The sequence below is a fragment of the Canis lupus genome, chromosome 38 (genome assembly GCF_011100685.1).
Source record: "Canis lupus familiaris isolate Mischka breed German Shepherd chromosome 38, alternate assembly UU_Cfam_GSD_1.0, whole genome shotgun sequence".
In the NCBI taxonomy this organism is placed as follows: Eukaryota; Metazoa; Chordata; class Mammalia; order Carnivora; family Canidae; genus Canis; species Canis lupus.
In genome coordinates, this window is record NC_049259.1 from 6,718,182 (window position 1) to 6,744,293 (window position 26,112).

At 38.1% G+C, this 26,112-nt stretch overlaps 1 long non-coding RNA gene across 2 annotated transcripts; it reads left to right on the plus strand.

Annotated features, from left to right (window-relative positions):
* Positions 1-468: 468 nt before the first annotated feature.
* On the plus strand, positions 469-24,164 carry LOC119868013. 2 transcript variants are annotated; one of them, XR_005385509.1, is made up of 2 exons: positions 469-727; positions 22,345-24,164. It is a non-coding gene; the product is annotated as an uncharacterized LOC119868013 (long non-coding RNA). The 2 variants fall into 2 exon arrangements; XR_005385510.1 differs by lacking the exon at positions 469-727 and adding an exon at positions 14,212-14,409.
* Positions 24,165-26,112: the final 1,948 nt, after the last annotated feature.

The window sequence follows — 26,112 nt, forward strand, 5'->3', positions numbered from 1 at the left end:
TCTCTTATAAGAATACTAATCCTGCTGATCAGGGTGCTACCCTTATGACATCATTTTTTAAAAATTTTTATTTATTTATGATAGTCACAGAGAGAGAGAGAGAGAGAGAGAGGCAGAGACACAGGCAGAGGGAGAAGCAGGCTCCATGCACTGGGAGCCTGATGTGGGATTCGATCCCGGGTCTCCAGGATTGCGCCCTGGGCCAAAGGCAGGCGCTAAACCGCTGCGCCACCCAGGGTTCCCCCTTATGACATCATTTAACCTTAATTACTTCCTTACTCCAGATACATCAGGGGCTTCAACATACAAATTCGGGGAGCAGGGACACAGTTCAGTCTATAACACTCATTGTGGCAGGAACGATGCCTCCTTTGGTCACTAGAGGCAACTGGCCAGAGGCAACTCCCAGGCTGAGAGCCAAAGAATAAATGCCCTCACCTCATTCTCATCGCTTTGTTAAATCTCCTGCTAGGACCGTGTAAGCATCAAACTGCAGCCCAGAAGGCAAAGGAGACAGTTGATATAACCCATCGGGAACAGCTTCTCGGATCTGCAGTGGTAAACAAGACATCTGGTACCATCATTCCTTTGGCCCCTTAGCATCTATTTCTGTTTCTGGGAAAAGTTTGTGTCTCCATCACAAGGAACAGATGAAATCTCCTTGGCTACTGAATCATCATGGGCTGATGTCTGTTCAGTCACATCTGTGTCCAGAACTAAAACACTGGTAATTACTGGGATTCTTCATATAAGGCAGCAGGGGGGAAAAGGCAAAATAAACAAAAAGGAATGCAAACAAGAGTTGATACAGTCCATATACATCTAGACCTGGATGCAGCATAGATTGGTAATCAGAGCTTCCTTTCTCTGGACCATTGTATATGATCATGTTCTCATTTCTCTCTGCCTGTACTCTAGCTGGGCAGGAGTTCTCTCTTGGTAAGATTATCCAAACTTTATTCTTCTAAGATCCTCAATGGATAAACAAATCAATCATAGAATTTTATTCTGAGGGTCTGTTTCCTGGAGTAAATTCTGGTACTACTAATATATGTAGCAGGAGACATATGGAACCTCCAATAAGAGAATTCAAGGAGAACTTAATAAAGGGCCTATGCACAAAGGTATGGGTGGGGTAGGGACAGAATCCAAGCTGTGGTTTTGGCATTCCCTGAGCTGCTAACAGGAAGGATTCTTTAGGTCTAGGCTTGAGAGGAAGGATCCTTTCCCATAATCAAGAATGAGAGGGTCTTGAGAACATATTTTCAGAGGAACTATTGTCTTGTGTAGAGAGGTAGAGCCATCCTGAAGTGACCCTGCAGTAGGGAAGATGGGGGAAGTACTCTCCTCTCTTTCATATTGTTAGGACTCCTCACTGGTCAAAACCACATGGAAGTGAGAAACCAAGAAAACCCATATCAATGAGGTCCTTGAGTGACCTCATGGAGCAGAGAAATAGGTAGAGAAAGGTGAAAGGGGACCCTGAAGAGCAAATAAAAGATATCTGGCACCATTAGATTCTTGAAACACAAGCCAAGTGATTCTTAAAACAAAATCTAACCTTCGATGGCTTCCTATTGTCTATCACACAAAATCCAAAGTACTTAACATGATATCTAAATCCCCCCTACCCCAGTCTCTCCTCATCACAGTTTTACCACCTTGACTTTCCCATCTTTTCCAATCCATGTTGCTGTTTGTATCTTGTGCTTTGTATTTTGCTCTTCTTTGTACTGACATTTGAAGGCATTTCTCCATCTGTTCTTAAAACTTGGTTTTTTCTGTGAAGCTGTCAAGTATACACTCATTTGTCTCTTCTCCCACTCTACTTTTTCCAGGTGTTATTATGCTTTTCATTAATGTATCTCTTACTGTATTTATGCATTATGTTCCTTACTCAGAATACAGTTAGGACTTCAACATACCAGTTGCTTGGACTATGTCATTTAATCCTCATAGGAATCCAGCAGTGTGACTATTTGTATTCCTCATGATAAAAAAAGAATCTGAGGGCCAGAGAGATCCAGCCAGAAGCATCTTACCCACTGATGAACTTAGCACAACTAATGGTGGAACATTCAGACGTGGTGAGCCTCCTGATGTGATGCAATGTGAGGTACAGATCATCTCCTATGGATTCCTGGCACAATGTGCAGATGGAGACATAGTAGACGTAACAACCACCAAATAAAATGTGTAATCTTTGATGGGTCCTTGTTCGCCCAAAGTCATAAAGCATGTAGCAGCAGAGTCATAAGTCAAGCTTATCTTTGTCCAAGACTGTGGAGATGCTCCCTGTGTCCCAGTCATACCCTCTTGGCACTTACTGTTCCCATCTCTACTGGCCTTTCTGTGTCAAAGGTTTCTGACTTCAAGTACCTGAGACTCTCTGCCTGAAGGCTTTAAATTTTTTTATTTTATTTTATTTTTTGCCCATGCCTGGGGCAGTCCACAAGGGGTTTGAGAGTTAATGACCCTGGGAGTATCCCTTAGCAAATAAAGGAGAAAGTTTGAAGAATACATGTTTCAGCTTCCTCTTAGAGGTAAAAAACCTTGAGGACAGGTCTCCACAATTTCCCAGAGGAGGCCAGTGGAATTTATTCCCAGTTACAGAATTAATCTTCTCTTTCAGTGCACCCTATGTGGACTCCTTCCCTCCCCATCTCATTTCCCCACTGCACTGGCAGGGCTTCCTGGCATTACTTTCCAAATTAAACCAACCACTAACGCTCAACATTCTTTTCCTGGGATCTGTTTCTGGGGGAACCCAGCTTAAAACAGGTGTCAAAACTTTCTCTTAACTTGCTCTTTCCATTAGACAACAGTGTCACCTTCATGCATTCTGTCTTATGATACGGTTGGCAAGAGGCCAAGTTCATAGAATGGGATTGGGTTTCACAGTCATGCAAACCTAGAGCTTCCCCCTGGTTTTTCCACTTGCTTATTGCCTGACATTAGACAAGTAAACTCTTTGAGTCTTAGCATTCTCATTGGTAAAATGGGTGAATAACAGAGAACTTCCTCTATTTATCTACTTTCAACTTATAACTGTCATGGGTATAGTGAATCTTGTTCCTCTTGGTTGCTGTTTCTGGCACTAGATTTATTTAACTGAGTACCTGTGAAAGTTCATAAAGCTAGGTAATAACAGAAGTAGTTTACCACAAGACGTCAGAGATGGGTTGAATAAGCCAGCCATGTGATGCAAGCTGGCTTCTTTTATTATTTTGCTCCTTTCATCAGGTTAGTTAACTGTATAAATAACAATGCTCTCTTACTTTGTGGCTTTATATCTAGATCAGCGCTGTCCAATAGAAATTTCTATGATAATGGAAATGTTATATATCTGGGCTCTTCAATATGGTAGTCACAAGTCACATATGGCTAATGACCACTTGAAATGTGGCTAATATATCTGGGGAATTGAAATTCTAATTTGATTTAATTTAGATAGTCACTACTACATTGGATGAAATAGATCGAGATTAAAAAATGTACATGACAGAAATATTTTTCATATTTTTCTCTTTTATTTTTTCTTCAGAAAGTTATATATCTAGCCTCAACAGTTGTGAACAAAAAAACTATTGGTATCTGCAAAAAATATATTCCAAAATTATTGATTTCTACTCCACTGTAAAATACTTGGAAAGAAAAGTTAAAGAAAGAAATGTGGTTGGTGAAATTGTCTTTGTTCTCCTGATCAACATACTAATAATTGGTTTGACCACTCAGTAATCTGTTACTGTGCATACAGTAGCAGAAAAATATGATGCTACTCACAAGAATAATTTTTAAATGAAGAGAATTTTACACAGAAGCCAATTCAACTTACCTCTAGGGATGTAATTGTAAAATCGGTTAGATATCTTTGAATTATTTCTTACTTCTTTTTTCCTTCCTTCTCTTGGAGTCTCCTTTCCAAGAAAGTGTCCAATGTCATCATTTTTCTCCAGCTGATCATATTGCTGTGTCCCCTCCACCCCCTTCCTCTGTAGAACATTACCGTGTACACCCCTCTGGTCAACTCATTTACATTAAAATGTTAATAATTAGCGACATTCCCTCCTCACAGAAAGCTTACACTGTGGAAGGATATGGCACTGGGGTTCAGAAGGCAGGCTTTGGAGTGAGGTGGCTCTGGGTTTTCATTCTAATCCTGCGACCTTCAGTTTTATAACTCAGTGACCTTGGTTTGAGTAAGTCACTTCACCTTTGTAGGTCCCTGATTCCTCAGCTATGATATGGGAATAAAAATAATCCCTCCTCCATGAGGTTAATGTAAATATTAAATAAAATACTATATGCAAAGTGCTTAGCTTAATGCGATAATTATTGAATAAATGTTATTGTTACAAATTAACTTTTTTTTTTAGGAAAAAGTTATTTATATACTCTCAAACAGAAGCCTAATGATAAAATAGCAGCAATAAGTAGACAGCCTGGGGAGAGATTCCAAATACTCAATGTTTGTATTTTTTGAATGAATGAATTGATGAGGAATTCCTAACTTCATTGTGACCAACAAATGACCTGTTCTCAACGTGTTCTAGGCTACCTGCTGAGTCTATAGAGTTGGCATTCAGAATGCCAGGTTTAACTAAATTTGGCTTTGTACTCTCAAAAAGATTTGCTATTCAAAATGAGCATACAAATGTCAATGACAAGTGTCATTTGGTAGGGTGGGACTTTAATTTTCTACTTTTGTTATGGCATGTTTGAATTTTTTATAAGCATGGATTATCCTTAGAAAAAGGAAAAGAAATTATATATAGTTATATTTAAAAAATAGCCACAAAGTAGCATCAAGTACCTTGAATTCGTATCACAATATTTATGTGGAGCTTCATGATATAATTCCTGCCTGAAGAAAATTTGTAGTATTTAGCAGTTTTGCCTAAAAAGCCTGAAAGGTTTTTTAGCATTTGTATTTTCTTTATGCTCAGTAATGTAAAAAGTAAGGTTCATATGAAACTGACATTACAGGTTCTCAAAAGACAGAGATACACACACACACACACACACACACACTTTTATAGAAGACTGACACAGGATATCCTTGTTAGAACGAGGTAACATATTTCCTGAACTTCATGGTGATCAGAGCTTCAAGTCACTGTGTATTCCTAATATAGTTCTATTTTTCTCAGAGAGAGAAAGAGAAAAAAAAAAAAAAAGACTTTTTCCTCAAAGCCAGCAGCTATTGCATTTTTCCCCCCAGTCCATGTGGAGGATAGTGGTAAAGAATTTCATAATTTCCTTTAAGAATTAACATTTTTTTAAAGAAATGTTTTGCAACTAGTGGGATATGATATACAAATAGATGAATCAGTTTAATAAACATGCTATGGTTCCTATTTTTCCAGTTACAGCTCCTAGATGAAACTTAACAACAAAAAGTAAGGAAGTTGATTTTTTTTTATTATATGCCTAAATCAAAGGAATAATTCATTATTGATTTGGATAGATTTGCAAAACCTACGTGATGTTACCCTGGTGAAGTCCTGTGAGACATGACCTCCTGCGTATTGCTAAATTGTACAAAACTTCTAAATAAAACATTACTATCTCTAATTTGCTTGCCAAAAATAATGAATCATAGTAGTTTGCTGTCGGTAAGCTAGCAGCCAGTGACGTCTGTTCCTTTTGCTTTTCTTTACAGTTAGAGCGGGTGGTTGGAGTCTTTATCTTCAAAACCAAACTACTGGGAGCGTTCTGATCCCTAGGACAGTTCCTGCCTCACACTGTTAATCTTAAAAGCTGTGATGGGCACTTACCACTGACTCAGCTATAATTGGTCAAAATCATGAATATCACATATAAACTCCCCAGTTTCTATTCTTCCTTCAACCTTTATTATAACTCCCCTTCTTTTGTCTGGCACGTCAGTGTAGAGCTGGCAGGGGAATTAATTGGGAACTTGACAAATATGATAAATAAAGAATATATAAACTTCGAGACAAAGCCCTGACTGAGCAGTTTTTTATTTGTACAATGAGGATGTTGATACTTACAGAACATGTGAGCACTGAACTGAAATACTTAAAGTATTTAGAAATACTTTTAAAAATTATAAACTAGTACATATTCACTGTTGAATTCTTTTAACTACAAAAAAGTAGAAAAAACAAAAGTAATGCATTATTCAAGTACCTAGAGATGACCACATTTTTCTTTTTTTAAACAAAAAATACTTTGTCAGTTTTGTATCTTGATTTTTTTTCGTTTTATCTTATAGTAAGTCACTTATCCTAAGTCACTGAATAACAAAGTTCATTTTTAGACTGCCAGGTTCATGTGCCATTGCTGTTCCTCAGCCTTCAATTCTGAGACTATAAAAGACTAATGCATTACTAAGGAAACTTGAAGAAGCTATCTCTTGGTAATTTTCAAGATAGTGTGGTTCCTCCATTTCTGAACTGACCATCTAGTTTGTTGTCCTAAGAGGGGCTTTCTTTTTCTTTCTTTCTTTTTTAATTAAGGATTTTTTTAAAAATATATTTTATTTATTTGAGAGAGAGAGAGTGAGTGAGAGCAAGAGAGAGCATGGGCAGTGGGGAGGGACAGAAGGAGAGGGAGAAGCAGACTCTCTGCTGAGCAGGAACCTTGACTCAGGGCTCCATCCAGGATCCCAGGATCATGACCTAAGCCTAAGGCAGATGCTTAACTGACTGAGCCATCCAGATACCCCTGAGATGGGATTTCTATTTTCAAATTAATGTCAGATTGAAAAGTGCAGTATTTACGAACAAATAATGGTGGATATGGGCTAACATTGTAAAAAAATGCATTCATGATTTAAGTGAAGAAACATCTTCAAATTTTATTTTACCTTCCATAAGCATTTCACCAAGGCACTGTGGGTGGGAAGCGTGGGCTTTGTCAACAGCAGCTCTTAGAGAAGCTGGGACTCTTTTGTGGGAACTTTGCAACAGATAAAAGAACTTTTTTGGTATTGAGCTATTAGCCAGACTAGGAAATTATAAAATGAGTAAAATGATCATACATAAACTATAGGGATCTGGGGCTGAAATAAGACATCTGTGATATTCTAAAGCCAATTGGAGTAGAAGGATAGAGTAGTTCTATACAATTTACATGGAACTGGAGGGTATTATGCTGAGTGAAGTAAGTCAATCGGAGAAGGACAAACATTATATGGTCTCATTCATTTGGGGAATATAAATAATAGTGACAGGGAATAAAGGGGAAAGGAGAAAAAATGAGTGGGAAATGTCAGAAAGGGAGACAGAACATGGAAGACTCCTAACTCTGGGAAACGAACTAGGGGTGGTGGAAGGGGAGGTGGGTGGGGGGTGGGGATGAATGGGTGATGGGCACTGAGGGGGGCACTTGACGGGATGAGCACTGGGCGTTATTCTGTATGTTGGCAAATTGAACACCAATAAAAAATAAATTTATTATTAAAAAAAAACTATTTACATGAATGCCAAGAAATTTCTTTTACTTACTACTATGATAAAAGAAGCAAAAGTGATGGTCTGTGAAAGAGAAACTGTTTTGGTTGTGCCTTGGTGATATAAACATAAATGTCACTAAAGAGACTCTTGGCCCTGTGGAGTCCCAGTGCTGTACAGTTGTCTGGGATCCCACTTTACACCAGCAATAGAGCATTTCCTTGCAGCCTATATTTAAACTTGGCACCTGTTGGGGAATACCCCTGGCATGGCCTCAGAATCAATGGTACAGCTGTTAATTTCCACAAGTTGCTTTAGTTACTAGGAGGCTGCTGCCAGACTGGGGAGGCAGAGTGCCATATGGACAAAGGAAGTACCAGAGCATAGGGAATGACTAGAATATTTCAGAGAGATCTGGAATAACAGGTTGTGGCACAATTTATTTCTTCAATTGGGGCCTATAAGCATGACCATAGGAAAACAGCATGAAACGAAACACTGATCATTTATTTAGTCTATCAGCTAAGTTCCTGCTATATGGCAGGGTCTTTCCATTTTCTGGGGATTGTGGTGAACAAGATCGATAATGTCCTTGCTCTTGGGACTTAGGTGTATACTAAATAATATCATCCAACTTCCTTATTTTTTGTTGCTATTTTATTTTTTTTTAATTTTTTTTGTTGCTATTTTAAATCTAGAAGCTGTAAGTGGAAAAATATAAACCTTGAATATTTATATAGCATATTCTAGCAGAGGAGGAAGACAGTAAATGCATTAGTAAGCATATAAGAAAAACGTTGGAACATGATAAGTGCAATATAGAAAATTACAATAGTACTATAAATAATAGGAAGTCACTGGGTGGCTATTTTATACTACTAGCAGTGGGTGAGGGGGATAGGGGTGGGTTAGAGAAGGCCTATGGAGGTGGCATTTAAACCATGATCCTTTTTTAAAAAAAGATTTTATTTATTTATTCATGAGAGACACAGAGAGAGAGGCAGAGACATAGGCAGAGGGAGAAGCAAGCTCCTCTCAGGGAGCCCAATGCAGAACTCGATCCCAGGACCCGGGGATCACGCCCTGAGCCAAAAGGCAGACCCTCAACTTCTGAGCCACTCAGGTGTCTCTAAACCATGATCCTAATGACTAGAAGGATAGAGCCATGTATAGATGAGAGAGGGGAATGAGGGCTAATATAGGCAGAAGCAGCAGTTAATGACAAAGCCCTAAGCTTGCTGTGGTTGAGGAACAGAAGTTGGACAATGAGTAATGGGGGATGGTGTGAAATGGGCTCTAGAAAGGCAGGCAGGCATCTCCAAGTGTTTTTTTTTGTAGGTCAAGGTAAGGAGTTGGGGTTATATTCTAGATAGTATTGGGTGTCTTTAAATGGGGGAGTACTATGACAGGCCTAATTGAATTCCAGTGGCACAATTTACTCAACGTATGACTTGGGGTGAGTTTTATTCATATGTTCAACATCTACTGAGTGCTTGCCAGGCCTGGTGCTTGATTCTGGGGCTACCCAGATTCATCAGACATGGTCTTTACCCTGAATGAGTTCACAGTCTTGTGAGTAGCTTCATCTTTTTTTTTTTTTTAAAGATTTTATTTATTTATTCATGAAAGACACACACACACACACACACACACACACACACACACACACACAGAGGTAGAGACACAGAGGGTGAAGCAGGTTCCATGCAGGGAGCCCGAATGTGGGACTCGACCCGGGGTCTCCAGGATCACTCCCTGGGCCAAGGCAGGCGCTAAACCTCTGAGCCACCCAGGGATCCCCTGGCTTCATCTTTTTTAACCTTTTTTCTACTTTGGAAAATGGGAATAATAATCTTCAAATTGTTTAGGGGGTTAAACATGATGAATAATAAAGATCTTAGTAAAGGGTCTGAAACATAGCTGCTCAATAGGTGGTGGCTATTATTCTTATTATTGTTATTTATTTCCATTAGTTTATATAAAAGCTTTTTAAAGGAAATAAAATATAAAGATATAATTATTTAATATTTCACATGAATTTTTTACTAAAGAATGGGATCAAGTGACACATAAGTTCTTTGGAAAAGGCCTGAGACAAGGATGTATGTAACTGGCCACATGAGGGAAGGTAAGAATACTATTTGCATGAGTTCTGTAGACATTAGGAAACACATAGCTGTGTGTGTGTGTGTGTGTGTGTGTGTGTGTGTGTGTGTGTGTATTATCCATTAACTTGCCTTTGCACCTTTCTTGAAAATCTATTGATCACTGTGTGTGGGTCTAGTTCATTTTCAATAATCTATGACGTGTCCTTTCACCAATACTGCACTGCCTTGATTACTGTAGTTTTTACAGTAAGTCTTGAAATCAGGTAGTATGGGTTCTCCGACTTTGACCTCTTTTAAAAAAGTATTTTAGCTATTCTAAATTTTTTGCCTTTCCTCATAAACTTTATAATCAATTTGTTGCTTTTCATAAAAAAGATTCCTGCTGGGATTTTTATTGGGATTGCTCTGAATGTATGGAGCTTGGAGAAGTCTGATTTTTTCATCTTAGAAGTACAGAGTTTTCCAATTCATGACACAGCATATCTCTCCATTTATTTAGGTCTTTGACTCCGAGGGAGGAAAGGGGAAGGAAGAACATTTGCTCTGAACTATGCCTTTACCTAACTTAAGCACTGTTGTAAGATATTAAAAAGCAGAACCTTGTGGCCATGTTTTTGGTTAAGTGTTTTATGTAATATCTAGTGCTCCTAAACATAGTTTTGGTGGTTTTTTCTTTTTTGCATTCTTTTAAATATTTTTGGATTAAAAAGTAGACTTGTACATTTTTAATGAAATAAGTTAGCATGAAATCATTGTATATCATCGTTAAATCATTGTATATCGTTTTTGACAATTCAGGAAAAATGACCACCTCTACCCATGATCTCAGGTAATCTAGAGCTGACTAAATTAACTAATAGCAGTCCTGGGTTTATGAATTATTTACTTTCAAAGTAAAGTCATGTATGTTGAGCTTTGTTCATAATAAGAGAAATTTCAATTAAAACTGTTCTGAGGTTAGGTTTTTACCTATCGGATTGGCAAAGATAAGAAAGTTAGGTAATAATGTATTAACCTTCTTTCAGTTGTTCTCCTCTCTAGGGGGTGAAGAATCACTGGGCCAAGGGGTCATGTCCACCTGAATCCTCGTCCTGTTCTAGATCACATTCCAAGGAGCTACGATTCTAGGGAGATCTCAAGATAGCATATTACAATGAAAGGGATTTGAGCATCAGAAAACGTTGGGAAGCACTTGCTGGAGTGATCTGCGAGATCTCTGTCAGATCTGTGACTCTAAATCAAGGATTTATGAAGCACTTGCTCAATAGGAAGGTCCTACTTGCTGGCTTTTAAAATTATGAATTATTTTTCTGAGTCTCTAAGAAAGTGTAGGTCTAAAAACGACTGTCACTCTTTCTTAATTCAAACACGGCTAGCTACAGAAGATGTAGAAATGTTAGGCTTATCTTAGACCAACCCCATCTGCTGTGGAACATCTTGCTGCTTGAAGAAGTTCCAGGGGCATTGTCACCAGGCCGTGAAATGTACCCAGTGATCACTGCCCTGTTGCAGGGCAGGCTGATAAGGAACACGCTGATCAATAGCACAGAGTTATCAGCGCCTCACATGCTTTTAAGATAATGGACTCTTGGCAAATCATTTTAGAATAGTGCTTGGGGATTAACTGATAGTTTGAATAGTTTTTGATGGATGATTGATTGAGTTGAGTGATAATTGGGAAATTTAAGATATATACTTTAATGAAATCCAGGTCAAGGATAGCATGCATTGGAATCTCTGGGGAGAGAAGACCACGTTTACAAGATATTTGGCCTTGGTAAAGTGATCTTTATCAAGAAGAATATGTGAGAGACAACAACTAGTTTTTTCTTTTCGACTCTCATTACTTGGATAACTTAATCGAAGTAATAAACAAAAAATCAGAGTAATATCAATGTTTTTTCTTCTTTCATTCTGTAAACTATCATCTGATCCATGCAGAGACCCTACTCCCAGTCTATTCAACATTGCTCAGAACAATGGAGAGGGATAAAATAACCCTGAATTTACATACATTTCACACCATTTATAGAATAAATAATACATCTAAAGGAAAGAGTCATATTTTCTGATAATAGTTACTAAAATAAGTAGTGAAAAGCCTCCTTCATTCTCAAAAACAATCAAACAAAAAATAGGCAATCTTTACTTAAAATATGAGCCAGATTATTTTCACAACAATGAGGACCAATTAAAACAGTTTGGGAAGAAATTAGAAGTGGACTGGCTGTTGAATGGCATTGCACATCCCCCGCTCCCCCACCATTTTTGTGCCTACTTGTCATTGAACGTTTTCACACACCAAAAACTTGTCCCTCATAGAACTGCTTTAAAACTCAATTACTCTAGGGGCGCCTGGGTGGCTCAGTCAGCTAAGCATCTGCCTTCTGCTCAGGTCATGATCTCAGAGTCTTGGGATCAAGCCCCACATTGACTTCCTCCTTGGCGGGGAGTCTGCTTTTCCCTCTCCCTCTGCCCCTTCCCCTTGCACATGCTTTCTCTCCCTCTCTCTCAAATAAATAAATATAATCTTTAAAAATAAAACTATTACTCTTATATACTACAAATGCTGACAAGTGCAAACTGACCTGGTATTATACTGCTGTAAATTACACCAAAGCTCCCAGACTAAGGGCTATTCCTAATGCTATTGGAGAACCTGAGCTTTTTCTCAACTTCCATGGGAACGTCCTGGGCAATAGCATCTACTAACTTGACTGATGGTGATTGGGTGCTAGGAACTAAGAATAATAGCTGACTTGAAGAGACAGTTGAAGTTAATCTCAAGGAAGCATATACACTAGAAAATCAGAACAAATGGACATCTCAAATCATAAATAACAGAAGAGAATAACTCCACTTTTCAAAAAGTAAAGTGACGGGTTGTATGGATTTCTGTGCATTTTGATATGCAATTATTATCCAAGTCTTTGGTGATTACTGAGGACATCATATAGAGATTTTTCTAGTGTAGAACTTGGGTAATAATTCGGATCCTAGTGATGGAATATCTGTGTCTCTCTCATATTTCCCACATTGTTTTCTTTTTCTTCTTTACTCCTTCTCCCTTTTTTTTCTTTATTTCTATTCTTCTTTCATTTTGTTCTTTGTCTTTCTTATTCCTTTCTCCAGTGACAAAGCTTTAAATCTCTCAGTTGTAGTCAAGATTAAAATTACCTTGGACGTACTTATATTTTTTCTGTTAAAGCCAGTACAAGCCAGAGCCTTTAAGTATTCACACCAAAAGCTTCTTTTTACATTTGGGGTATGTGAAACCCAGAATTTGCTTGTACTTGAGGTAGTGACTGTGGGATATGAGCCACATGAATCAGCAAACCTGGAAACAGTATTTGGCTTCAGACTAATATTTATCAATCCTATGGCTAACTCTGACAGATTATATTTTTCTTTTGAAGAGATATGAATGAATTATTTTCAGTTTTGTGAAGATTTGACATTAATTTTTTTAGTGGGCTCCACACCCAATGTGGGACTTGAACTCATGACCCTAATAAGATCAAGACCTGAGCTGAGATCAAGAGTCAGATACTTAACTGATGGAGCCACCTAGACACCCTGAAGACTTCTTATTGTCCCATTATTCTTTTTTCGTTGGGTGCCTCCAATTTGTCAAATTCTAAATTAGCTAATTTCATTAAGCAGAACTATATTTGGCAATTAACCAAGGTCATTGAAACTTTACTCTGCACTGAGTTTTATAAAGAAGGGAAAGACAGTCTCTGCCTTCAGTAAACTTACAATCTAGTTTGTGACAAAAAGCAAAAACTTTGTTCTCCCTTCTTGAAATGGGCCCTGCCTGCTTCTCTATCTAAAGTCATCCTTTTGGAGGAAGTTGTCAATATCTCTAGACCATCCATCTGGGGGAAATACTTTTATCATTGAAATTGATCATTAGTTTTGTAATTAGTTACATGTTAGTTTCCACTAGAAGAGGAGGGTTCACTCCTTGACAACAGGACTTTTGTTTTAATTTACCTAATTTCTGATATATATGTGTATATATAATTTACCTAATTATATATATACACACACATATATATGTATATATATGTGTGTATATGTATATGTGTATATATGTGTGTATATATATAGTAGGTGCTCAAAAATGTTAGGTTTTATTTTATTTTAAAGATTATTTATTTATTTATTTATTTATTTATTCATGAGAGACAGAGACAGAGAGAGGCAGAGGGAGAGGGAGAAGCAGGCTCCGTGCAGGGAGCCCGATGTGGGACTCGATCTCGGGTCTCCAGGATCATGCCCTGGGCCAAAGGCGGTGCTAAACTGCTGAGCCACTGGGGCTGCCCAAATGTTAGGTTTTAGATTGAAGAATTGAACCCTGAATTATGAGCTACTGTAATATACAAAAACAATTCTCAAGAATATAAAAATGTATCAGAATGTCTTGTCACAAATTCCAAGCAAATCAGAAATCATAAGCATTCTTTTAATTCTTAGCATTCAATTTCAGTTCTTTTTTTAAATTTTTTATTTATTTATTTTTTATTATTTTTTTAATCTCATAGTTCTTATTCAAGATTCCTTTTATCAGTGTTTCTTTAGCCACAGCAAAATCTCTCATTTATATAGTTTTTTTGTGTGTGGTTGTTGGCATATCAGCCCATTCTGAAGCTATTCATTTTGCTGTTTTTATAGGTGTTGAGTATTTTTTGTTTTCAGGATATTGAACAAGATGTCACAATGAGCTTTTGCTAAATTACAGTCTGTACAATTGATGAACCCTTTATTTCTGCTCAGGATTATAGAGAATTTAACTTTGTGTTCTTTTCTAAATTGATAACAGCTTGTTTTACAAATCTATTTTTAGATTGGATGTGTTTGAAAATGCTTCAGGAAATAATGTAAGTGACCACCGATTTTGTTTTGGCATGTTTTTATTTTATAATGCGTGCTCTGTGACCTAGTAGATATATGGCAGATTTCAATTTATTAGACATAATACTTATAACTTTTAACCCCTGGAAAGGAGAATGAGCAGAAAGCCTGATTAATTGTTGGTGTAGTGATCCTTTGGCCATGCTTGCTGAATGATTTACACTGGTGTTTTGTTAGATCCTGCTGAACAAAGCCTCATTCACTGTGGGTGTTCAATAAAAACAGTCATGGGGTTAGGAACTTGCAATCTCAAAGAAAATACAGTACAATCTGAACAAAATAAAATTTCTAATTTAACGTCTTCTAGATTTTTCTGCCCAAATCATCTCTCATTCTAATTGCTTTGATCATATTTATACTCTTTTAGAAACATGGCTTATCTATATTTTTGTGCCAACTTGAATGATCTCTTTTAGTGTTTAGCATCCTTTGCCATGTCCATATAATTTTTCCATGTCTCATTTTCTAGTATTTTCATGTCAAACAAACCTTCCATGTTCTTCATGGGGAAACAGCTGAGTGAGGTGACTCATGAAAAGATGCTCTATTCCACTCTATTCTTCAGGGACTTTCCACAAGGTTGTTTTAGAAATAGATTATGTTTCTCGAAAGGAAATACACTTAGAATTTTTGTTCTTGCCTATTTTGGCCCGTCTAGACATTGGCCCTTTCAAATAGACACTTAAATAACAAGTGCAGCACATGGGAAAGAAAAGCAGAGCACTCCAGGGATTGTTTTGCACATTAATCACTCACAAATGTTTGTTTCAGTGTTGAAAAGTCAGTTAATTAACTAACTGGACACGCTTAAGAAATTAAAAAAAATTTGCTGCGGTCAAATGCCATACACTATTAAATATTAGAGGTAGAGAGTAGAGTGCACAGAATCTCTGCTGTCAAGGACTGACAGTCTAATGGAAAAGGCAGACTAATGGATCGGTGACACACTCTATCCTATGATGGCATCCCAGGGTACCTGTGAGATGTGTTCCCACAAAGCTTTATGAAGAGATGATCCTGGAGCTGAACCTTGGAAGATGAGCATCCCTAAGAGAAAAAAAAAAGTTGGATATCAAAAGAGTATTCCACACAGGGAATAGCATGAGTGAGAACAGGAATCCTTAAAATACTGTGACACATTCGTGAATTATCTGTATCTCAACGTTATTGAGTGAGAAGAGTGAAAAGGAGTGACAACACATGATGCTGTAAAAAGAGGTGGAGTCAAGTCAGGATACCTTGGAAATCGTGGTTGAGGATGCTTGGGGTGATTTCAGTGCTAGGTTTTAGAATATGGGAAATGATACTATTTGTTCCTGAGCAAGAGAACTTGCTTCCTCTCTCTCCCTTCCATGTGAGGACACAGCGAGAAGACAGCTGTTAGCAAGGCAGAAAGACAGGCCCCAAAGGAATGAAATTGGCTGGCACCTCAACCCTGGACTTCCCAGCCTCCAGAACTGTGAAAAATAAATGTCTGTTATTTAAGCCATCCAGTTAATGGTATTTTATTAGAGCAGCCTGAGCAAACTAGGACAGTTCCTCATTGTTTTCAGTGATACCATATTCCTAGTCAGGCATGCTAGACATTCAGGAATCATCTTCAACCTCTCCTGTTTGTGCCTCCAGGACCTGTGAATCTTGTTGGTTCTCTTTTCTGGTATTCCTGCACTGTTCTGTACCATGGTTTCCTGTCATTTGATGTCTGGACTATTTCTTTCTTTCCTGTTTTTTTTTTTTTGTATATATATATTTTTTTTATTGGAGTTCGACTTGCCAACATATAGCATAACACCCAGTGCTCAATCTGTCAAGTGCCCCCCTTGGTGCCCGTCACCCAGTCACCCCATCCCCCCCGCCCATCTCCCCTTCTACTACCCCTTGTTTGTTTCCCAGACTTAGGAGTCTCTCGTGTTCTGTCATCCTCACTGATATTTCCCACTCATTTTCTCTCCTTTCCCCTTTATTCCCTTTCACTATTTTTTATATTCCCCAAATGAATGAGACCATATGTTTGTCCTTCTCCGATTGACCTACTTCACTCAGCATAATACCCTCCAGTTCCATCCATGTTGAAGCAAATGGTGGGTATTTGTCGTTTCTAATGGCTGAGGAATATTCCATTGTATACATAGACCACATCTTCTTCATCCATTCATCTTTTGATGGACACCGAGGCTCCTTCCATAGTTTGGCTATTGTGGACGTTGCTGCTAGAAACATCGGGGTGCAGGTGTCCCGGCATTTCATTGCATCTGAATCTTTGGGGTAAATCCCCAACAGTGCAATTGCTGGGTCGTAGGGCAGGTCTATTTTTAACTCTGAGGAACTTCCACACAGTTTTCCAGAGTGGCTGCACCAGTTCACATTCCCACCAACAGTGTAAGAGGGTTCCCCTTTCTCCACATCCTCTCCAATGTTTGCTGTTTCCTGTCTTGTTAAACTTCCACATTCTCACTAGTGTGAGGTGCTATCTCATTGTGCTTTTGATTTGTATTTCCCTGATGGCAAGTGATGCAGAGCATTTTCTCATGTGCGTGTTGGCCATGTCTATGTCTTCCTCTGTGAGATTTCTGTTCATGTCTTTTGCCCATTTCATGATTGGATTGTTTGTTTCTTTGGTGTTGAGTTTAATAAGTTCTTTATAGATCTTGGATACTAGGCCTTTATCTGATAGGTCATTTGCAAATATCTTCCCCCAGTCTGCAGGTTGTCTTTTAGTTTTGTTGACTGTTTGTTTTGCTGTGCAGAAGCTTTTTTATCTTGATTAAGTCCTAATAGTTCATTTTTGCTTTTGTTTCCCTTGCCTTCATAGATGTATCTTGCAAGAAGTTTCTGTGGCCAAGTTCAAAAAGGGTGTTGCCCGTGTCCTCCTCTAGGATTTGGATGGATTCTTGTCTCACATTTAGATCTTTCATCCATTTTTGAGTTTATCTTTGTGTCTGGTATAAGAGAATGGTCTATTTTCATTCTTCTGCATGTGACTGTCCAATTTCCCCAGCACCATTTATGGAAGAGACTTTTTTCCAGTGGATAGTCTTTCCTGCTTTGTGGAGTATTAGTTGACCGTAGAGTTGAGGGCCCATTTTTGGATTCTCTATTCTGTTCCATTGATCTGTGTGTCTGTTTTTGTGCCAGGACCACACTGTCTTGATGATCACAGCTTTATAGTACAACCAGAAATCTGGCATTGTGATGCTCCCGGCTCTGGTTTTCTTTTTCAATATTCCCCTGGCTATTCGGGGTCTTTTCTGATTTCACACAGATCTTAAGATGATTTGTTCCAACTCTCTGAAGAAAGTCCATGGTATTTTGATAGGGATTGCATTGAATGTGTAAATTGCCCTGGGTAGCATTGACATTTTCACAATATTAATTCTTCCAATCCATGAGCATGGAGTATTTTTCCATCTCTTTGTGTCTTCCTCAATTTCTTTCAGAAGTGTTCTGTAGTTTTTAGGGTACAGATCCTTTACCTCTTTGGCTAAGTTTATCCCTGGGTATCTTATGCTTTTGGGTGCAATTGTAAATGGGATTGACTCCTTAATTTCTTTTTCTTCAGTTAGTGTATAGAAATGCCACTGATTTCTGGGCATTTGATTTTGTAACCTGCCCAAATTGCTGTATGAGTTCTAGCAATCTTGGGGTGGAGTCTTTTGGGTTTTCTGTGTACAGTATCATGTCAACTGCAAAGAGGGAGAGTTTGACTTCTTCTTTGCCAATTTGAATGACTTTTATTTCTTTTTGTTGCCTGATTGTTGAGGCTAGAACATCTAGTACTATGTTGAATAGCAGTGGTGAGAGTGGACATCCCTGTTGTGTTCCTGATCTTAGGGGAAAGGATCCCAGTGATTTCCCATTGAGAATGACATTTGCTGTGGGCTTTTTGTAGATGGCTTTTAAGATGCTGAGGAATATTCCCTCTATCCCTATACTCTGAAGAGTTTTGATCAGGAATGGATGCTGTATTTTGTCAGCATCTATTGAGAGGATCATATGGTTCTTGTTTTTTCTCTTGTTGATATGATTTATCACGTTGATTGCTTTACTAGTGTTGAACCAGCCTTGCATCCCAGGGATAAATCCCACTTGGTCATGGTGAATAATCATCTTAATGTACTGTTGGATCCTGCTGGCTAGTATCTTGTTGAGAATTTTTGCATCCACGTTCATCAGGGATATTGGTCTATAATTCTCCTTTTTGGTGGGGTCTTTGTCTGGTTTTGGAATTAAGGTGATGTGGGCCTCATAGAACGAATTTGGAAGTACTCCATCTCTTTCTATCTTTCAGAACAGCTTTAGTAGAATAGGTATGGTTTCTTCTTTAAATGTTTGATAGAATTCCCCTGGGAAGCCATCTGGCCCTGAACTTTTTTGTTTTGGGAAGTTTTTATGACTGCTTCAATTTCCTCCCTGGTTATCGGCCTATTCAGGTTTTCTATTTCTTCCTGTTCCAGTTTTGGTAGTTTGTAGTTTTCCAGAAATGCGTCCATTTCTTCTAGATTCCTAATTTATTGGCGTATAGCGGTTCATAATATGTTTTTAAAATCGTTTGTATTTCCTCGGTATTGATTGTGATCTCTCCTTTTTCATTCATGATTTTATTAATTAGTCTTTTCTCTTTTGTTTTTAATAAGGCTGGCTAGTGGTTTATCTATCTTATTAATTCTTTCAAAGAACCATCTCCTGGTTTTGTTAATCTGTTCCACAGTTCTTCTGGTCTCGATTTCATTGAGTTCTGCTCGAATCTTTATGAACTCTCTTCTTCTGCTGGGTGTAAGTTTTATTTGCTGTTCTTTCTCCAGTTCCTTTAGGTGTGAGGTTAGCTTGTGTATTTGAGTTCTTTCCAGTTTTTTGAGGGATGCTTGTATTGTGATGTATTTCCCTCTCAGGACTGCTTTTGCTGTATCCCTAAGATTTTGAATGGTTGTATCTTCATTCTCATTAGTTTCTATGAATTTTTAAAATTCTTCTCTGATTTCCTGGTTGACCTTTTCATCTTTTAGCAGGATGGTCTTTAACCTCCACGTGTTTGAATTTCTTCCAAATTTCTTCTTGTGATTGAGTTCAAGTTTCAAAGCATTATGGTCTGAAAATATGCAGGGGACAATCCAATCTTTTGGTATCGGTTGAGACCTGATTTGTGACCCAGTATGTGGTCTATTTTGGAGAAAGTTCCATGTGCACTTGAGAAGAATGTGTATTCAATTGTGTTCGGATGCAAAGTTCTGTATATATCTGTGAAATCCATCTGGCCCAGTTGGATTTGATCCACTTAAAGCTCTTGTTTCTTTAGTGATATTGTGCTTAGAATATCTGTCATTTGCAGAAAGCACTGTGTTGAAGTCTCCCAGTATTGGTGTATTATTATCTAAGTATGTCTTTACTTTGGTTATTAATTGATTGATATACTTGGCAGCTCCCACATTAGGGGCATAAATATTCATGATTGTTAGGTCCTCTTGTTGGATAGATCCTTTAAGTATGATAGAGTGTCCCTTTTCATCTCTTACTACAGTCTTTGGGATAAACTTTATCTGATATGAGGATTGCTACCCTAGCTTTCTTTTGAGGACCATTGGAATGGTAAATGGTTCTCCAACCTTTCATTGTCAGGCTGTAGGTGTCCTTAGGTCTCAAATGAGTCTCTTGTAGACAGCAAATAGATGGGTCTTGCTTTTTTATCCAGTCTGAAACCCTGCGTCTTTTGATGGGATCATTTAGCCCGTTCACGTTCAGAGTTACTATTGAAAGATATGAATTTAGTGTCATCGTAATACCTATTCAGCCCCTGTTTTTGTGGTTTTGTGGATTGCTTCTTTGGGCTTCCTCTTCCTTTTACAGAGTCCCCTTAGTATTTCTTGGAGAGCCGGTTTGGTGGTCACATATTCTTTCAGTTTCTGCCTATCTTGGAAGCTCTTTATCTCTCCTTCTATTCTGAATGAGAGCCTTGCTGGATAAAGTATTCTTGGCTGCATGTTCTTCTCATTTAGGACCCTGAATATATCCTGCCAGCCCTTTCTGGCCTATCAGGTCTCTGTGGAGAAGTCTGCTGTTAATCTAATATTTCTCCCCATATAAGTTAGGGATCTCTTGTCTCTTGCTGCTTTAAGGATTTTCTCTTTATCTTTGGAATTTGCAAGTTTCATTATTAAATGTCAAGGGGTTGTACGGTTTTTATTGATTTTGGGGGGGGGGGGCGGGAATCTCTCTATCTCCTGAATCTGAATGACTATTTCCCTCCCCAAATTAGGGAAGTTCTCAGCTATGATTTGTTTAAAGATGATTTCTGGTCCTCTGTCCCTTTCAGCATCCTCTGGAACCCCAATTAAAACACCTGAGGCTGTCGTTTATTTCCCTTAACCTTTCCTCACGATCTTTTAATTGTTTTTCTCTTTTTTCTTCAGCTTCTCTCCTTTCCATCAACTTGTCTTCTATGTCACTCACTTGTTCTTCTACCTCATTAACCCTCGTCATTAGGACCTCCAGTTTGGATTGCATCTCATTTAATTGATTTTTAATTTCAGCCTGATTAGATCTAAATTCTGCAGTCATGAAGTCTCTTGAATCCTTTATGCTATTTTCCAGAGCCACCAGTAGCTTTATAATTGTGCTTCTGAACTGGCTTTCTGACATCGAATGGTAATCCAAATTCTGTAACTCTGTGGCAGAGAGTATTGTTTCTGACTCTTTCTTTTGTGGTGAGTTCATCTTTCTAGTCATTTTGCTCAGGGCAGAGTGGCTAAAAACGAGTTGTACTTGTTAGAAGCGCAAACTCTTCTCTCTGTAGCATTCCTGCTGTCCTCTCTTTAAATCTCAGGTCAAATTCATAGGTTTTCAGGATGATTTGAAAGTTATCTAGGTAAGTTGGTGGGGACAGGTGACTTGGGGATCCTACTCTTCTGCCATCTTGCCCCACCGCCTCTGGACTATTTCAATAGTCTAATTGGTCTCATTTTTGTCTCCAAGCTCTCAAAAGACAAGCTCTCAAAAGAACAGGAAGCATGGACACAAAGTGAAGTATTCTTCTCCAAAAAAATTTAGTGGCTCTCCATTGTCTGAAAAATAATATTCAAATGCAGTGCAGAATACAAAGCCTCCTCCTACCCCCGCCCATGGCCTCAATTATCTTTCCAGTGTCATCTCTTAATATGCCAGCCATGTGCTTTTTGTTGTAGCCACTTGGAGTTTAGTTCATTAGGAGCTTCCAAGTTGGAGAACACATTGATGTGCTAGAGCGTGAGGGCCCTGATTCAACGAGGAGAAGGCACAGAAGCTTTGCACTGGGGACTCTTCCAGACCTTGCCTTACAAGTTTCTTCATTTGGTTGGTCCTCTATATCCTTAATAATAAAACTGTGATAGTAAGTTTCACACTTTCCTGAGTTTTGTCAGTCATTCTAGTGAACAATCAAACCTTAGGGGGTCATGGGTCCCCAAATTTGTAGCCAGTTAATCAGGAATTTGATTAACTGAAAATGTGACCATCATCTGAAGTGGGGAGCTATCTTGTGGAGGACTGAGCCCTAAAATTGAGGGCTGGTTAGTACCAGAAATGAATTACAGTACATCGTTTGAGGTGGAAATGAAATAATGTCACAGAACGAAAGCCATTTTGGTGATAGCAGCAGTTTAGTCATTTTCAATGGGAATTTTTTTGGGGGGGGTGATCCAAAACTAAATAAGATCAGCACTGCTTTAAAAAAGTCCTTACGAAATAAGAGGATATGCAAAAATCTCAATGTTTAAAGTATCCATTTCTGTCCATTTCATTTTTCATCATAGTGTTCAGGAAAATTAGTGTTACCATCAAGATGGCTTAATCCCTAGAATTACATTTCTGTTTTTCAAATTGATAACCTGTTTGTTTTTACTCTTAGAGTTTTTTTTTTTTTTTCCCTCCAGGATATAAACTACCTGCTATACTGTTGCAGAAAGGGAAACCAAGTGGAAATTGGAGACGTGACTTCTATCCTTTTTGCCACGCAGAGGCCAGGCAGAGAGAGAAGAACTCATGATCACATGGGCCTGTTTACTCTAAGCATATCTGGGAACTATCTAGATATTCACATGAGAACATATGACTCCTCTCTTCTCCATTTCTTTTTGGGTATTATATTTTGTCATTTGTCATCCAGTTAGGCCTTTTCTTTTTTCTCCTTGTGGTTAAGTTTGATGGCATCTGATTTTATGCTGCCTCTTTGGAAGTTGCCCTTTCCATTCTCCTTTCACTTGTTCACCCTACATTTCATTTCAGCTCTGCTTCTATAGCCCCTGGGTACTATGCTGACCTTCTGAAGCTCTTGCTTTCCACACTGCAAGGCCATCGCATTGCCATCTGCCTAACAGTTGGCTCATTTGCCTACTGTGGCTTTTTGGGGGGGAAGTGTAAAGCAAACTTCTGAAAAATGTGGAGACCAATCCAACCAATTTAATTATTTCTCCCGAAGGGTTCTTAACACAATGTCCTTCCTTTTATTCTTATTTTATTACCCAAGGAAAGAAAATTTACTTAGCTCCTTTTTTTAACCCAAGATTTTACTCATCAATTAATATTTATTGAGTTTATTTACCCTGGAGGAACAGTTTTATTCTTTGCAAATAGTAAGTTGTCAAATCTTTGTGCCGAAGACACATTTCACCAGATCTGCTTGAAAGATCACATTTCTTTTTAGAGGTCCATTTATTTTTTCAGTTGGTGTGTTTTTCTCTGGTAAATGTGATCAGCTAACAGCAAGGGGTGAAGTTTAACTAAACAGAATTTCTCATCCAGTTGAGATAAATGGACTTCGGTTTGAGGGCATTATTTATACCTTTATTTATATTTGACTAGATCTCATCAGTTACTGAAGAGCATTCACGTACTATTATTTAGTGTGGCAAGATGATACACAGACTGTTCATCACATGTCTGTTTACATTATAATTCTGTTTTATTGTGTGTTATGGATTTGTATTTATGAAAATAATTTTATAAGTTCAAACTCAAAGCACTTTTTGGTTTATTAACACACATTTCCACAGTTACTATTGTTGGGTGGTTTTTGTCCATGGTTCTGTTCTTAACCCCTTGACTATGGTACTTCATCCCCACCTCATATTTTTTTCCCTGACTCCATAATCCTGTGAAGAGGGAATAAATATCAACAGTGAGAGGAGCCACCTGAACAACTTTCAAAGGCTTGTTAGAGACCCATATACAATTCTCTCAAGTCAAAGGAATGTTGTCTAAAAAGCTTTCTAAGAAGTGTCTTTTTTCTTGATTATAAAAGTAGTTATCACAAGAAATCTAGAAATATATTCTATATATATATTCTAAATCACATACAACCATGATAACATTCCTTGGTGATAGATGGTGATTCCCCAGTGCACTTCCTTTCAGTCTTCTTGTATGGCTTTCCTAAATGTGCTAATAGATGTATTATTGTTTCCCCAGCCCAACAGAATTGAGATCATATTTATATCTCCTTCTTAACTGATTTTTGCTTTAATTTCACTTTATTTTTCACAGACCTTAAGAAGATTGGGATAAATTTACCTAAACAATCTTTTTATCCCCCTCTTTACATAAAATAACTGCATTGAAGAGAAGGACATATGATTTATTGTTTACTTTGCTATTTCTCAGTGCTTTTCTTATTTTTACTTCCTATTTTTGATATTCTCTTTATCAGAGATTACCCAGAGCATTATCTAATGAAAATAAAGTCTTGCAAAATGAAGTCTGCTTTCACCATGACTGAGTCAAAACTGATCAAACTGCCAAAAGAGCTAAATAAAATGGAATAAGGAATCACCTGGTACAATGATCCTCTGTAGCAACATAAACCTGAATAATCCATTTGGGATTTTTTTTGTATGTGTCTGTCTGAAAACATTTACTACAAACAATGCTTTCCCTATATCAAAGTAATATTTAAACATTCATTAAAACTGTAGGGGATCAGCCACAACAAGTATCAAATGCTTGCTTTATACAATGTGGAAGATACCTTTCACATGCTAGTTACTAAATAAATGTAAGAGGAAGACCAGAATTTTTGGTTTCTGACCTGGAAGTGTTTTTACTCCTAAATAGGGACAAAGAGACAGAAGGAGGAGGCAATTAACATTAGCTGCTTGCTTCTATTTTGGACAGTGTTAGGTACTCTACATTCTAAATCCTTCCTACTCTAAAAAGTAAGTGTCCTATTCTACTAAATTATGTTAATTTTGTCTCCCAATATATGCATTTTATTGAAGATATATGGATAAAAAGTGGAATTATTTTTCTTTCCTAATGAACAATATGCACGAAGACCATCCAGGGCTAGTAAACTGTTCTAGAAAAGTGACAAGGCTATGCAAAGGGATCTGGGGAGGTGTCTTACTGGGCACAATGCCACCCTAAACAAGGGAGGGTGATGTTAAAAATGATAAAGGGGAGAATGGATGCCTCTAGAATCTCTCCCATCAGTACTGCTTACTCACCAAGACCAATATCCTGTCTTGCATGGATTCCTGCGATTAACTTTGTATTGGTTACTTAACGTCTGGTCTTGTGCAACTTCAGTCCATTCTCCATACTTCCACTAGAGTGATCTTCCTTGAACATAAGCGTGTGTGTCACTAACTTGCTCAAAGCACTTCAATGGCTCTTTGTTGTTCTTAAGTTAAAGTTCAAGTTCCTTAAGATGGCATTCAAAGGTCTTCAAGATCTGGATCTATCAATCTACATGTTTTTTTTTTTTTTCCCCCATTATTGTACCTTTAAGGAGACTTCTTAGAAAATTTTTTCCTAAATGCCTACCCATCCCTTCTCCCCCATGAAATTTAAATACCACAAATTGTATGCCTGTTTATATGGCCCTTTGCAGGCCATAGAACATTGTGTATTTTTTTTCACAACCCCAAAACCAATTTTCATCATTATTGCCCCTGATAACCCATGGTTAGATTATCCTGCTATTGGAATTATACCCAAATGTCAGGGGCCAAGGCAACAAAGTCAAGCTATATGACCATTGCAGGTCAAGCTGTGGACTCTAGGACTCAAGCAAACAGTCACTACTGGAAACATTGCTGGTCTCCAGGCAGAGACAATGAGTGCATGGCAACTCACAAAGAATTGCTTACAGCTTCTAAAACTTCTGCTCAGAGGTGACCTTTTGCTCACTTTCCATTTGCAAATCAAGTCACATTGCCCACCTTATATTTTGTGAGGAAGAGGAGAGAAAGGTACAATCTTAACCTGTGGCTGAAAAGAAAAAATAAGACACCTCAGAATATTTGTGAAGAGCCATAATGACTGTTACAGTTATGGTCCGAACAATCTTGAGAAGTGGGGAGGAAGCAGGACTAAACTTTAAAGTTGTCAGAGTCATTTGTTCAAAAGCCTGCAGAAGCCAAAGTAGGATTTGAACCCAGGTAACTGGGATTTACTTGTTTGTTTTACTCCCTGTCTCTGGGGTTCAATCCTGCCCATTGAGATAAATATGTGCTCATCATTGGGCTCTCAGTATATATGAGGCAACAGCTTCCTTCACCCTCAGTCCTTGGTCTCTTTAGTTACAAAAGCATGTGGTCATACAACACCCATAAGGGCAGTGAAAATATTACCAGAATCCCATTCACCGCAGCCAGAAAATATATATTGTCTGCATTGGGAGTAATTTATCTTTTACTTATTTA